The sequence below is a fragment of the Amblyraja radiata genome, chromosome 2, assembly GCF_010909765.2.
Source record: "Amblyraja radiata isolate CabotCenter1 chromosome 2, sAmbRad1.1.pri, whole genome shotgun sequence".
Taxonomy (NCBI): domain Eukaryota; kingdom Metazoa; phylum Chordata; class Chondrichthyes; order Rajiformes; family Rajidae; genus Amblyraja; species Amblyraja radiata.
Window position 1 is genome coordinate 36,005,710 of NC_045957.1, and position 16,731 is coordinate 36,022,440.

The 16,731-nt window shown below is 43.6% G+C and overlaps 1 non-coding gene across 1 annotated transcript; it reads left to right on the plus strand.

The window, feature by feature from the left end:
- The first annotated feature begins 13,836 nt into the window (after positions 1–13,836).
- On the plus strand, positions 13,837–14,003 carry LOC116970611. The gene has a single exon (XR_004411215.1). It is a non-coding gene; the product is annotated as a U1 spliceosomal RNA (small nuclear RNA).
- The last annotated feature ends 2,728 nt before the right edge of the window (positions 14,004–16,731 follow it).

Sequence of the window (16,731 nt, forward strand, 5' to 3'; positions counted from 1 at the left end):
AAACACGGTCAGTTTTTCGGAGCCCCGCGCGATGTCGGGACCAGCTCCGCACAACTCCATACGGCTCCGGCGATCGAAGTGGGACCAGCCCCGCGAGGCCGTACGGCTCATGCGACCATGTTAGGTCGCGCTTGTCGCATGCAGGCGCATGCTGGTGGGACCGGCCCTTTAGGTCGCGCTTGCCACAGGCATGTCGCATGCCCGTGGAACAGGCCCTTTAAGGGACGAATTACGGCCAAAAGTGGCTTAAAGACAGTAAAAGGGATAAGGAAGGAAACTGAAATCCGTCCACCTCTAGGTATCTTTAAAGAGGAATAGAAATATAGCAAAGAGCAGGGGCAAGGAAAGGAGGAATCTTTTAAAGGGGTCCAGCGATATTTAAATTTTAAAATCTGGTGGTTAATGTGGACCTTGAAGGGGAGGAAGCCAATTATTTGAAAAGATGGATGGGCTTTTTAGAAAAAGACTCACAGCCTTCCCTTCATTTTTCCTACGTTCCCAGTTCTAATGTACCCGGAGAAATCAATGTTCATGCCACCAGGATGCAGACTCCCCAAGCGGAATATGAGGTGCTATTCCTCCAATTGGTGGCATGAACATTGATTTCTCACAATTCTGTTAACCCTTGCTGTCTCCTCCCCTTCCTACCTCAGCCCTCGGGCTCCTCCTCCTCCTTTTTCCGTTCTTCTCCCCACCTCCCCCCACACCCTATCAGTCTGAAGAAGGGTTTCGGCCCAAAATGTTGCCTATCTCCTTCGCTCCATAGATGCTGCTGCACCCGCTGAGTTTCTCCAGCATTTTTGTGTACCTTCGATTTTCCAGCATCTGCAGTTCCTTCTTAAACTCTAATGTACCCGGTTTGGCTTGTGAGCATGGCACTCAAGTGGAGTCGACAGCACCTTTGACTCCACCCACTAAATTCAAACCCGTAGTGGAGATATTAGCAAGTGATTCTCTGACCCCGATTGCTTCACTGGCAATAGATAGCTCAGTGATTCAGGGAGCTAGGAGGAAGGTTAAGATCGAGCCGGAGTTAACAGACAAAAGTCTTAAGGGAATGGTACCATCTCCAAAGTGTCCTGGACAAACCAAATGGTCAGCAGGAGAAGTTAAAGAATTGCTTACAAAGTACAGGGATCCATTTAGTGAGGAAAGTAGTGCTTCTGAGAGTGAGACAATAGCTGGCCATATGAAAACCTATCCCGACATCGCCTGCATCATGAAAGTGGAGCGAATTACCCTGTAGGCAATTCCATGTTAGAAAAGTGCCTACTCCGACTTTTGATTTGGTTAGCGCAGCGGGTGTAGATCATCCCCGGGCTACAGGTGCACACACTCCATGAAGCCGAGGATAACAACTGTAACAAGCAAGATCCCAGACAAGAAAAAATTGCCTGCGTCCCTTGGGGAGTATTTAAAATTCACATTGTACGGGCATTACACTGACTCCGAAGATTTATGGGAGGTAGTACAACAATCCATTACCCCGACAGAGAATGCCAGATTTGTAGCAGCTCTGGGATATTCTACCTACGAGGCCCTAACGAAGGTAGTAATAGAAGATGGTGCAAAAGAAAATGCAATTTACAATGTCCTTATAGATTCCTTCCAGGAACCGATTGATTTAACTGAGAGGTTGGAAATCAAATCAAAAGAGGAAGAGGGGGCTGACGAATTCCTGGAATGGTTTTCAGGGTTGATCTGGATTATCACAGAGAGGCATATTCTACACAATATGGCACCACATTATTGAGCTGTCTTCTGTCAATGTAGCTGAGTTAATTAAAACTGACAATACTGGTCCAACAACAGTGTCAGTCAGATGGCTCGGGCAGTGAGGTACCATTGGGAGAAGAAGGTGACCGAAGAAGAATCTGCGACCTGGAACCCACCAGATTACCTCAAGGATGTACCTGCCCGGGAGCCCATTTCCCCTCTGTTACATTGGAGGAGTTACAGGACAGCGTGGAGTAGAGCTTGCCCCATGAGAGAACAAAGAGGAGGAAGGTGTCGAAGGAGAGGGTGACGAGGTCCAAGGAGCCTTTGGTTCCTTGGGAGACACTCGTGTTCCTAAAGATCAAAAGGAACCGAGAGGAAACTGGCCAGAGGATCAGGGAGCGAGAACACAAACATCTTCCTTGCAATCCAATCCATTCCTGTAATCCTGATTCAAATTCAAATTTCAAATTTATTTTGTCACATACACCTTTCGGTGTAGTGAAATTCTTTTTGCCATGCAGCACATAAAAAAAGAATACAACATAACAGTAATAGATAGTTTCAGATAGATACATCAAAACATCCCCCCACAATGGTTCCCATTGTGGGGAAAGGCACAAAGTCCAGTCCCATCCCCATGTCCACCCATAGTCGGGCCTCCTTACTCGAGACGCGCAGCTCCGCCACCGATGCCGAACCGGCACCCCTGCCGCCGCTGCTGAGCTGGTGCCGCCGCCGCCGCTGAGCCGCCAACAAGTCCAAAATATGTGGATGGAATAACCCAACCCCTGCCTCAGAACCCATGGACGAAAGATCTGAGGGAATGGAGCATACCCTCCTCATAGCACTGAAATGGTACAGGGAGAATAATAAGAACAACTATTCAGAATCAAGAACACTGCAGAAAGCCCCATAAACACCTGGAAGGAAATTATAAAGACAAAGTAGCAATCCCAAGAAACTACTTTAATTGTATCGAATTAGGGTTACCAAATCAAGAAAATCCCACAGATAGAACGGAGCACATAAAAAAATAATGAAGAAAGTAAGAAGGGAGACAAAGTAGCTGCTGCTAAAAGAAGAAGAACTTAAAGGAAATTAGATTGGCACTAGGGAAGGAAGAGAAGAAATCGGCAAGTGCAGGAGGTATAGGAATGAGAAACAGGAGCTGTCATTGTGGCAGACACGAACAAATGTAAAACCATTTAATAAAATGTTGTTGAGTTGTTGTGCCTTCAGGACGGTGTTGCCTATATATGCCATCATCTGGGGAGTGAGGTAAAAGAGCATGTGACCCCTCAAGAATGGGCAGAATACACAGCTCAGGTAGGATGTGTAACCATCAATTCCATCCAAGTAGCTACCCAGAGAGAAGTAGTACTGTCTTGTTCCTTCAATATCCAAGTTCAGAGGCCATCAACAACATTTACCATCTGGGAAATGCCAAAAGACAGGAAAGGTTGCTCACCTCTTGCAAATTTAACATCAAGAAGAAGAAGTAGAAGAAGAATGAGATCTATCTACTCATACCCTAGTGCCAAACTTTACAAACATTAGAACCCAATATTTGACACCAGTGAAGAAAAAGAACTAAGTCTCAAGAAACTAGAAGAAGAACAGAAAGCCTCCAAAGACCATTGGGGCAACTCCAACTTGAAAACAATGCCATCACTGAAATACTTTGTCTGGATGGGCAATTTCAAATTAAAATATGGAAACCTAAGAATGAATACTATGCTGTGGCTTGGGGACATCCACTTTGCGCCTAAATTCTAGCTACTATGAATAATTTGACCAGATCCTTTAAAGTGTGAGATATGATCCATGACCGTAGTAGTGTATAAGAAGAATTAAAATCTGCTATTTGAAAATGGGATCAGGTTCGAAAGGAATTGGAAATTTGATTATTGACCTGATATCTTTTCTTGTCCCACCTTTAGAAAGATAGCCGGAGATGGGACGGGATTATTTAGCGATCATCAAGAAATGGACAGAACCTGGCAGATGTATTGTAGTATTGGCATATATGGAAGAATACCCAGGAAACGTGAAGTATAATATATGATAATGAAAGGAATAAGAAGCTCGAGTGATAAGACTACCTTCAGGAAGTCAATGCTTACCACCTAAGGAAGGAAAATTACTTTGAGTTAAAGGAAGTACCAGGGGAATGGGTACTTGTTGTCAGAGTCGATGCATTTGACCGGTGGATCAAAATGTATCCAACCCTTCATAATAAAGCAGCTAATATTATCACGGAGTTAAAGAAAATTGTCCCAAGATTTGGCATCCCTATCTGATTTAATCGAAATAATGATCCACAACATATTAAAACAAATTGATGAAAATTATATAAACAGCTGGGAATTCTGCAGAAATTGAATTGTGAATATCGACCGCAAGCTGTTGGTTTTGTGAAAGGGGTAAGACAGCCCCTGAAACCTAAATGAGTTAAATTAAAGGTTGAGATTGAATTTGGCTGGATTAAAGTATTCCCCATGGTATTTTAAATAGGAGTCACACCTCTAGGGAAATCTGGACTGAACCCAGCTGAAATTCATATGAGAAACCTTCATTAAGAATACAATCACTTTTCACCATGTGACTGTGGAGATTACTGACCACATTCAAGCTTTGATCTTAGTGTTAGAAGAGTTGCATTGGAGAGTAGGAGCAGTGTACAGAGAGAGGCCTTCTGATGAGAGTAGAAGGAAATAATATGTGGGTACATCTCCACCACTGTAGGAGTATCAGTGGAAGTATGAGCTGCTAACTTACTTTATCCCAGGTTCTTTTAGGAACTTCATACTCTACTACGGATCAAACACAGATGAATTAGCGACACGGATGGAGGGGAATCGTGCCCACGAAAACTCGGGAGGTGAAGACTCATCAGACAGGAATGATGAAGCTACACCCATGAAAACTCGGGGAGCTTGATGAGATTCTGGGAAGATACATCTGCATCTTGTTGTTAAAATGTTTGTTAGAATGGAACAGTCACCATTGTACATTAGTTATCATTGATGATAGTTTATCACATAAAAGGGGGGAATGTAAATCCTGGCCAAAATAGAGCCAGAATAGAGCAAAAATAAAGCAGATTCATGCATTACAAGGCCTTTTTGGCCAATTCTGTATTTCTGTATGAGAAGCCACAGGCTGCTGGAAGGTGCCGGGACGTCTAGTTCCCAGATCAGTGTTTCAGATAAGGAAGGTCTAAGTATCTCTGCAATTGTAAGTATGTACAAGAGTCTTGCAGAGGACCTCCAAAGTATTGTAAATGCATGAGTGATTGGATTGCTGCAAAGGAATTGTAAATAATGTAAATAATGTTGCAAGACAGTTACCCTGCTGTTTGTTGATTGGCCAAAGTGTTAAGCCCTAGCAGAATTGTTTTATGTTCCAGGGTAAATGTTGCATTATTCAGTTAACTAGCTTCCTTCCAGAAGCTTCTGTAAGAAACATTGTTGAAGACTTTCTATAATTGGATTGGGGAAGTGTCAATAATGGATTGATATAATTGATATGTTTGATTGGATTGTAAGGGGACCACCCATATGTAGTTCGGCCCCTCAAAGTTCATGGACCTGTAAAAGGTAGCCCCATTTTGGATCGGTATCGATATTCTGGAAGTGTTCTTGGGACTGCGTGAACTTTTGGGCTGTGTCTGCTTGCACGAGGCTGAAGGGCTCGGAGAGGCAGAAACAAGGATCAAACCCGCGGTGGTTTACGTATCGTACAGGGGAATTTGCTGTTCATTCAAAAAATAAAGTTTAGCTGGTCAAGTGCTTGAGTCAGTGTTTTTTCTTACTGAACTAGACCAGGGGGGTAAGCTTTAGCGTATTTGCAGCGTATAGCGGAACTGCAGATGCTGTTTTACACCGAAGATACACACAAAATGCTGGAGCAACTCACTGATTCAGGCATCTCTGGATAGAAGGAATGGGAAACGTTTTGGCTCGAGGCCCTTCTTCAGTCTGAAGTAGGGTCTCCCCTTAAGGCCTCATTCTGATGAAGGGTCTGGACCTGAAACACCACCCATTCCTTCTATCCAGAGATGCTGCCTGTCCCGCTGAGTTACTCCAGCATTTTGTGTCTATCTAAGGTCACAGCCCAGTTCCCTGTATTGCAATATTTTATGTTTATATCTTATATAGTTTTTTTATTTACTGCATTATTTATATACTTTGTTTTATATCCACTGCTTTATATTTCTTGTTCCATATTAATGTGGCCTTAATATAATATTAACTATTTAAATAATTAATTACTATTTCATTTTTTATCCAAAGAGACAACATAAAAGTTTGCCACAATGTATTCAGCTGCCATCTTCTTGGCCATGCATTTAATGGTAGCACACTACATAAAATCACCAGTCTGAAGGAGGATGTGAAGATGTGGTATATAAATGCAGCTTTTTGCTTCCTCCTCATCTCTCCGACCATTTCCATTTTTGATGACTTGCATAATGGATCCCGATTCTCCTCCAAGCTCACTACCGATTTTAACCCCTCCTCTAGGTTTATCAACCAGCAAAAAAAAAAAGACATTGACCCTTCCCCTCGGTATTTTCAGTGAAGGCAATTGTAGAAGTTAATAATCACTGTTTTATTGGACTGCATTTCAGTCAAGGACCTTTCTAGCTCATACATACTCCATTGAATTATAACTTTCTGTAATATTGTTCTTGGGCAATCACAATACACTTGAATATAAAAATAACCGAAGTTGTTCTTTTTTGTGAATAAGGTATACTGCTCAGGACTACACTGACCTTTTTCCTCTGACATGTTCATTCTTCCAATACCATCAGCATGTCTTTTGAACAACTACTTCCCTTGTCAACTTCATTTGACTTTTTCTTCTGGCAACTGCACACATTCACCAAGCAAACAGCCAAGCCAAAATATTTCCACAGGAAAAGGAAATGTCATGTCTCCCTGACTTAACTGCTCGTGACCCACTGCTCCCATTAGCATCCGTCAGAAGCAATGATGGGAAATGGCATTAAGGCTTCTCTTTCGGTACGCCGCATTCATTTGCGATAAAAGCCTTTGTCAGTTTGAGCTATTAAAACCCAATATGAAATGCACCTCCACACAATAAGAACCAGAATCCTGTGCACATTCAAAACCCGAGGGAGGGAAGGAAGCACATGCAAAATTAACGTGAACATCACATAGCATCAAATGATATTATAGATGGTGTTATATAGCAAGAACTATTTGAGGAAGCATCTTTGTGAAGCATTCCATTGTGTTGTGAGGCTGTAAAGAGTGATAAAGGACACTGGTATATTGGAGGATGGGTTGCACTGCAAAGCAGTGTCAGACTTACTGTAAATTGATTAAAAACTAGTACACTAGACTTTTATTTTCACCAGTGATTTTACTCCCGATAGTATGCAGTCATGAATTATGAGAGTCAAGCTTTTCAAGGTAGACTCTCATACTCACTCATCTGTCTGAGTGAGATCCATCGAGGTTGAAGTCCCCATCCAGGACGTTAAGAAGCTGCACCGAATTGTGGGCAACCCAGACCAGCACACAAACACAAACCAACCTCCCTTCCATCGACTCCATTTACACCTCAGCTGCCTCGGCAAGGCCAGCAGCATAATTAAGGACACGTTGCACCCTAGCCACTCCCTCTTCTCCCCTTCCCCATCGGGCAAAACGTATAGAAGTGTGAAAACGCACACCTCCAGATTCAGGGACAGTTTCTTCCCAGCTGTTATCAGGCAACTGAACAATCCTACCAACAACTAGAGTGCAGTCCTGAGCTACTATCTACCTCATTGGAGACCCTTGGACTATCTTTGATCAGATTTTACTGGACTTCATCATGCACTAAACGTTATTCACATTATTCCCTTTATTATGTATCTGTACACTGTGGATGGCTCGATTGTAATCATGTATTGTCTTTCCGCTGACTGTTTAGCAAGCAACAAAAGCTTTTCACTGTACCTCAGTACACGTGACCATAAACTAAACTAAACTAAAAACTAAACTAAACCGTTCGGTTGTGAGCAGTTTTGGGCCCCATATCTGAGGATGGATATGCTGGCGTGGGAGAAGGTCCAGAGAAGGTTTATGAGAATGATCTGGGGATGATTGGGTTGACATATGAGGAGGGTTTCATGGCTCTGGACCTGTGCTCTGTGAAGTTTAGAAGAATGAGGGAGGACCAAATTGAAACCTATCAAATAATGAAAGGTCTAGATAGGGTGGATATGGAGGCCATGTTTCCGGTAGAGGAAAAGTCTAGGACCAGAGGGCATGATCTCCGAATTTAAAAAATGTACCTTTAGAATGGATATGAGGAGGTGTTTCTTCAGCCAGAGGGTGGTGAATCTGTGGAATTAATTGCCACATATGTTGATGGAGGTCAAGTCATTGGGTATTTTTCAAGCAGGGATTGACAGGTTCCTGATTAGTAAGGGTATCATAAGCTCTAGAGAGAAAGCAGAAGAATGGGGTTGAGAGGGAACAATAGATCAGGCATCATTGAATGGCAGAGTAGACTTGATGGGCCGAGTGGCCTAATTCTGCCCCAATGACTTATGGTTGTATTCCATCTGAGACTTTGCTGCTAGGTTCCAGAAGCACACAAAAGTGCTTTCATTCATCGTCCATTTCAGAGTGACTTGAAAATGAAAGACCAGGCCACTAGGACAAGAACTCTGGGTCCATGGGAAGCAGGAGGAAATAGCTCCTGGAGATAAACCTGGAGATGGTTGGTGTGGAATGATTCACTGCAAAGTAATTATGCACCTCCACACACTGGGCTCCACATGTCGGCACTGGGCCTGTACTCACTGTAGTTCAGAAGAATGAGGGGGGGACCTCATTGAAACATACCAAATATTAAAAGGCTTGGATAGAGAGGCTGTGAAGGTTAATCAGTGGATATTTTTAAGCCAGGGATAGATAGATTCTTGATTAGTACTGGTGCTATGGGTTATGGGGATAAGGCAAGAGAATGGGGTTAGGAGGGAGAGATAGATCAGCTATGATTGAATGGCGGAGTAGACTTAATGGGCTGAATGCCCTAATTCTGCTCCTATTAGTTGTGACCTTATGACCTTAGAGAAACAGCACAGAAACAGGTCCTTCGTGTAGATCAGTGCATGCTCCTTTAACATAGTGACCTCACCACTACTAACCACTCCCTATTATCTTCAGTATAACTGTAGCCTCCCCACGTCTCTCTCGCTCTCTAGCTCCAGTGACAGACCACGGACAGCTAGGGCATGGTGTGTGTTTTATACCAGTGTCTATAATAAAACATGTAGTGAAGACCACGCATGTTTGGAAGTCATTACACTTCGGTCCACCAAGCCGACCAGCGATTCTGCGCACTAACACTACCCTACACACACTGGGGACTATTTACAATTTTACCAAGCAAATTAGCCTATAAATCTGTAAGTCTTTGGAATGTGGGAGGAAACCGGAGAAAACCCACACAGGTCATGGAGAGAACATACAAACGCCTTACAGACAGCACCCATAGCCTGAATCAAACCCGGTCCTCTGGTGCTGTAATGGGCCTGTCCCACTTAGGCGACTTTTCAGGCGACTGCAGGAGACTATGCAGTCGCCACATGGTCACCACATGTTCGCGGGTGGTTGCCGGGGAGTCGCCTTCATGGTCGTGAGGATTTCCCGCATTCTGGGAACTAGACGCGGCCTCATTATGGTCACCGCGTATTTTCAACATGTTGAAAAATTAGCGGTGACTAGAATGAAGCCGCCATGGAGAGTAGCGAGAATTCTCGTGCCATACGTGGGTCGCTAGGAGGTCCTAGTGGGCAAAATCTGGAAAGTGGATGTGACTAGTTGTGTCCACTATAATTTGTCACCGAGTACTAATCACCATCAACACAACAGTATACTTCAGCAGCACAGTAGGGAAAGTGGTTGCAAGATACAGCATGGAAAAGGCCCTTCGGTCCCCCGAGTCCATGTTGACAAACGATCACCCGTTCACTATAGTTCTATGTTATGCCACTTTCCAATCCACTCCCTACACACCAGGAGCAATTTACAGAGGTCAATTAACTACAAACATGCACGTTTTTCGGATTAGGGAGGAAACCGAAGAATTCGGTGAAAGCCCACACGGTAGGGGGAGAATGTATTAAATCTGTACTGACAGCACCCGTAGTCAGAATGAAACCCGGGCCACCAGCGCTGTGAGGCAGCAGCTCTACCAGCTGAGCCACTGTGCCACCCCTAATGGGTTTGATCCTAACTACAGCTGTTATCCTTGCAGTTTGTACATTCGCCCTGTGACCACGTGGGTTTCCTCTTACACTCCAAAGATGTACAGGTTTGTAGGCTAATTGGCTTGGTATGAATGTAAATGTGTGTGTAGGATAGTGTTAGTGCGCGGGAATCATTGATGGACATGAACTCGGTGGGCAGAATGGCCTGTTTCTGCACTATATCTCTAAACCAAAAGTAAATCACTCCTTTCCCACAGTTTTGTAACTTATTCTCTCCTTCTTGCCTGTCCAATTTCTATTGAAAATTCTGATTAGTATGCTTCCACCACCTGACAGCCTATGAGTTCTGGGTTGCAACCTATAATGGAATTGCTTTATCACTTCTCCCTTGTACCATTCACCGAGCATTTTAAATCCATTGTCCAGTCCTCTGGAGAGAAAGAATGGGTGGCGTTTCGGGTCAAAACCAGAAATTCTCCAGAATTTAATTGTCTGGTTCAGGTGCATATGGAAAACACCTTTGACTGTTCTTGCACAGTTTTTTTCATTTCGCTGTTTGGATAATTTTGAATAATTATGGATCTTGTTGAAACAAAATAAAATTATAAAAGGACTGGAAAAGCTAGATGCAGGTAAAATGTTCCCAATACTGGGGGAGTCCAGAATCAGGGGGCACAGACTAAGAATAAAGGGGAAGCCATTTAAAACTGAGATGAGAAAAAATGTTTTCACCCAGAGAGTTTGTGAATTTGTGGGATTCTCTGCCACAGAAGGTAGGTGAGGCCAATTCACTGGATGAATTTAAAAGAGTTAGATAGAGCCCCAGGGGCTAGCGGAATCAAAGGACATGGGGAGAAGGCAGGCACAGGTTACTGATTTTGGATGGTAGGCCATGATCACAATGAATGGCGGTACTGGCTCAAAGGGCCAAATGGTGTCCTCCTGCATCTATTTTCTATGTTTCAAGTATAATCATGTTCAGTGTGTGGTTTGAGTCAAAGTCCATGTAATGCTGCTGCACACAAGTTTTCCATTGGTCCTGCTTGTCAAATAGCAATAAAGTCAACTTTACTTAACTTTACTATAACTCAGGAACGATACCATGTTATATATTTCAACATCTTGAACAGAATTCCATGAGATTCCATTTTGAAACAAAACATAAAAACCATGGAACATAATTCAAGAAAATAGCTGTCCCTGAGTTATGAACATACAGGCGATGGGCACTCACACAAAAATCAAGCTTACATGGCAGAACTAGTTTTCTCTCTCTGCTTTGAGTAATAGCTTTTCTTATTTGTCTTGTGTGCTTTTGACGCCATTCGTAGCAATGCCATGGAGGCATGGTTACCATACTGAGCGATGTTTGTGTATTTTTGCACATATAGTAAATTGTTTGTGAATATGGAACCCCTTTGTTAACAGGGACAGTCTGTGTATGATCTATATACTTGGAATAGGAATTATTTTCTTCCCTGGGTTCAGACCAGCAGTAGGACTGAAATAGTTTTGTCTGCATCTCTATATCTCGAACAGAGATATAGAGATGCAGAGGTTATGTGAGGTTATCCACTTTGGCGGCAAAAACAGGAAAGTAGATTATTATCTGAATGGTGGCCGATTAGGAAAGGGGGAGATGCAACGAGACCTGGGTGTCATGGTACACCAGTCATTAAAAGTAGGCATGCAGGTGCAGCAGGCAGTGAAGAAGGCGAATGGTATGTTAGCATTCATAGCAAAAGGATTTGAGTATAGGAGCAGGGAGGTTCTACTGCAGTTGTACAGGGTCTTGGTGAGACCACACCTGGAGTATTGCGTACAGTTTTGGTCTCCTAATCTGCGGAAAGACATTCTTGCCATAGAGGGAGTACAGAGAAGGTTCACCAGACTGATTCCTGGGATGTCAGGACTTTCATATGAAGAAAGACTGGATAGACTCGGTTTATACTCGCTAGAATTTAGAAGATTGAGAGGGGATCTTATAGAAACGTACAAAATTCTTAAGGGGTTGGACAGGCTAGATGCAGGAAGATTGTTCCCAATGTTGGGGAAGTCCAGAACAAGGGGTCACAGTTTAAGGATAAAGGGGAAATCTTTTAGGACCGAGATGAAGAAAACATTTTTCACACAGAGAGTGGTGAATCTGTGGAATTCTCTCCCGTAGAAGGTAGTTGAGGCCAGTTCATTGGCTATATTTAAGAGGGAGTTAGATGTGGCCCTTGTGGCTAAAGGGATCAGGGGGTATGGAGAGAAGGCAGGTACAGGATACTGAGTTGGATGATCAGCCATGATCATATTGAATGGCGGTGCAGGCTCGAAGGGACGAATGGCCTACTCCTGCACCTATTTTCTATGTTTCTATGTTTCTATGTTTCTATCTCCATCACTCAAGTGGACTAAACTAAACATCATGAAATCATTAACTAACATAATCAAAGTCCAAAGAAGGGTCTCGACCCGAAAAGTCACCCATTCCTTCTATCCAGAGATGCTTACTGACCCGCTGAGTTACTCCAGCATTTTGCGTCTATCTTTCATAATCAACGACCAGTCAACCTAATCAAAGTTTTGTCCCATCACAGTCATTCCTTCTTCTCCACACTCCTGTTAGGCAGAAGGTACAGAAGCTTGAAAGTGCACACCACCAGATTCAGGAACAGCTCCTTCCCCTCTGTGATCAAGCTTCTGAACAACCAGTGCAGAATCCAGGGTACTGTCCAATTCACCTCTACCCCATTGTGGATATAAGACTTCTCCTCCCGGAAGTCGGCACGAAAATGTGGTGCCTAGGTCAGGTGGGGCGGCCAATCTCTACCTCATCGGGACCTCCGCGCCGATCGGTGGGTAGAATTTGCCTGCGGCCGATGCTCTGGAATTTCGATCCGTTGCCATAGCAACCTTCCAGGGCCGGCTTTGCAGGTCAGTTCCTGACTACCCCGCCCCCCCCCCCCCCCCCCCCCCCACCCCCCACCCCCCCCCCCCCCCACCACCAAAGGCCACGACCTCTGTTGGTCTGGCAAAACGGATAATCTAGAAAGGCTCTGGAACCAAGGGTGCCGGAAAATCAGTGGTGGACCTGCATTACCCCATTTGATTTTCACTGCACCTAGGCAGCATGACAATATTAAACCTTAACCTGGTATATTTTAAATTTCTGCTAATTTAATTTGATTTTTACCATACTGTCCTGGATGATTCAGCTGGATGAAAGTGAGGAAGTGATTGGGCCTCTCGTTTACCTCAAGGAAGAAAATAATATGTTTTTTTGAAGGTCTTTTTCACTTTTACTGACACCACCAACCTACAGTAACTGCAGTAATGTGCACTTTGAAAACTCTGTTTCTTGACAATGCTATTTCATTGCTGTGAGTAAAAATAACACAATATAACATGAGATAGTAGCTCAGGACCATTCTCGACTTGGTGATAGGGTGGTCACAGGCAAATCACGGCAATTCCATGCAGGCAGAACCTGGGGTCAAGATCGAATCTACCTGTTGCACCACTGTAGGTGGGGCACGTTGGTCAGCGTGGGTAAGTTGGTGGCGAAGACCCTTTGTCCATGCTGTACAACTCTATAAGTTGAACTGTAGATACTAATAAAATAATGTACAATTAAATTAATAAAAGGAAAACCAGGCAAGTGTCTCACTAGAAACTATCTTTACAACCAACTTCAGGGACCACGTTCAAATGAAAGGCCTTGCACATTTAATGTAATCCATCCCTGGATTAGTGCTGAGGGGCCTGATGAATAGTACACCCAGCCCCTCAGCTGAGGACATTTCTTCTTTGCTACTGGATTCCGTTGGAGCAGTGGACAGAGTAGTCCAGCATCCCATTCTTTAGCATGTTCCTGTCTTCTGTAGTACAATGTACTTAACTGGCAGGAGAAACACCGTGATCGAGAAGGCGGTTCCCATATGGACGAGGCCTTCCCATTGCACGTCGGGTGTGCTGACGCCTGCAATGTCCCTAAATGCGGGATGCTCTACTGCAACATATATATGGTAGTGCGGGACAGCATTCGCGTAGGTTGGGCGGCATTGTGGCGCAGAGGTAGAATTGCTGCCTTACAGCTCCAGAGACCCGGGTTCGATCCTGACTATGTACAGAGTTTGCACGTTCTCCCTGTGACCGCGTGGATTTTCTCCGGGTGCTCCGGTTTCCTCCCACACTCCAAAGACGTACAAGTTTGTAGATGAATTGGCTTTGGTAAAATTGTAAAATTGTTGATAGTCTCGGATATTGCTAATATACGGGGCGATCGCAGGACATCTCAGAGGTGGACCAAAGGCCCTGTATCTCTAAAGTCTAAAGACATCAACCTGAAATGTCATCTTTGTTGCCTCCTTCACAGAAGATGACTGACTTGGTGAGTGTTCCTGGAATTATCCGTTTTTATTTCAAAGCTCAAGAACATGTAAACAAAATCAAGAGGCTGTCACCAATGTACACATGAAGGCTAATGCTGTGTTCCCAACAGGAAGATGCAGTGTTAGGAAGGAACTGCAGATGCCTGTTTAAACCGATGATAGACACAAAAAGTTAGAGTAACACAGCGGGTCTGGAGAAAAGGAATGGGTGACGTTTCGGGTCGAGACCCTTCTTCAGATGCGGTCACAAGAAAGCAACTATCAGATCAGAACAGTTACCATTGTGGCTTCATCTCCAACCTGTGCTTCCTTCAATCACCTTCTTCATTGTATCATAAAGTGCATCAGTAAACAACCCAATAGTCTCATTGTCGCTGAAGGTATACCACAGAAGACCTTCTAAACCAACATCAGCAATTTCATATGCTTGGATTCCAAATATTTGCTTAAAGCCTGATACAGTATATGGTCTTATTCTTGCTTTTGTGTATATTCCCACCCTCTGGTTGGCTTATTTTTCATTCTCTGGCTTTTTTGGCCCTTTTTATCCTCTACTTTAATTTCCCTCAGGTTTTTGCTCTTAATTTGCAAGTTTCTCTCCCCCTTTCAAAATATCTATCGTTGACTGTTTTTCCATCATCAAATTTACTCTTATTGTATTTCTCATATTTCTCTTCATTGTCTCCCAATTCTTTTTTATTTTCACTTTTCCATTATTTCAATGGTCTGTTACGTTTTAAAAAATGTCATTACTTTTTTCAATGTTCATGCCATCAGTTGTAGACTACCCAGACAAAATATTAAGCACTGTTCCTTGAATTTGTGTATGGGCTCATCCCGGCAATGGGGATGATGGAGCACAGACCTGTTGGTGTGGGAATTGGACGGGGAATTAGAATGGCCGGCAACTGGCAGATCCGCAGCGGACAGAGTGCAAGTGCTCAGCAAAGCGGTCTCAATGATGTGGAGGAGGCAACAGTGGGAGGACTGTCTGGAAATAGAGGAATGTAGATTTCCCTGAGAGTCAAGTGTGTTTAAAGTCATATGCACTTGGAAAAAGGAATTCTTATTAACTACAGCTTCACGGGCACATTAAAAAAGCAACCACACAACAAATAAAGAGACAATGGACAATAATACAATAGGTTGTCAGGTATGCTAGTTAGCCAGATTAAAATAGTGCCAGTATAGTTCAATTTAGGGTGTGCGCGGTGGCAAAGCAATGGAGCCGTATCGGCATGTGGAGGATAGTGTTAATGTGCGGGGGTCGCTGGTTGGTGCAGACTCAGTGGGCCGCAGGGCCTGTTTCCGCGCGGTATCTCCAAACTAAAAAACTTAAAAGTGTAACCTTATCCCATAGTTCATTGTAGTTCGGTGCTTAGATAAGGACGTGGTTAGCGTTGTGCAGGGTGGTTTAAGAGCCTAATAGTTGGTGGGTAGATACTGTTCTTGAACCTGGAGGTCATGGTACTCTAGCTCGTATACCTTCTTACCAATGAGATGAGAGCATGGTCAGGCTGGTGCAGGTCTTGGACGATACTTGCTCTCTTGAGGCAGTGCTTCCTGTAGGTCACATCAAGGGTGGGTCAAACAAGATTACAGAGATATTACGAGAGTTAGAACTATGGAGAGATTTGAAAACAAAGATGAAAATAGGATAAACCTTTGCAAAGCATTCTGATCCTACTTGTTTGTTCCAATCTTGTTGGGAACAGACAAATTGCATCATTGCTCCGCAAAGATTTGTCACAGAATTGAAGGGGCAGAATAGCCTCATTCATCATTGTGAAACATATCTTTGGGTCTAATCCATGTTGAATGATGTCAAATGAACATGCATCTAAGTTTCAGCAGTGATTTAGCTGAAATACTACCCAAGGGTAGGTTTGGAAACATACAACTTTGGTGACAGTAAGGAAAGGTGATCTGAAACTTGACTCAGTATTAAATACCAGCAGTAGCTGGTACCATACGGCTCAAATACTAGACTGGAATGTTAGCCTAAATGTTTGGTTTAATTACTCTAGAGTTTAACTTCAACCAACTTCTTCTGATCAGTTATGCAATTGCTATCCATTGACTCAAGACTTAAGGTGGCGCAATGGTAGAGTTGCTGCCTTACAGCACCAGAGGCCCAGGTTCGATCCTGACTACAGGTGCTGTCTGTATGGAGTTTGTACGTTCTCCCTGTGACCGTGTGGGTTTTCCCCATGTGCTCCTGTTTCCCCTTCACACTCCACAGACATACAGGTTTGTATGTTAATTGGCTGAAACTGTGACTGAAACTGAACACAATACTCTTAGGCATGTCTTGTACAAATACTGTAAATGTGGCTTCGCCAAAGTCTATAATATTAAAGTCTTAAATATCAGATGCAGACAGGATTTCGAGCT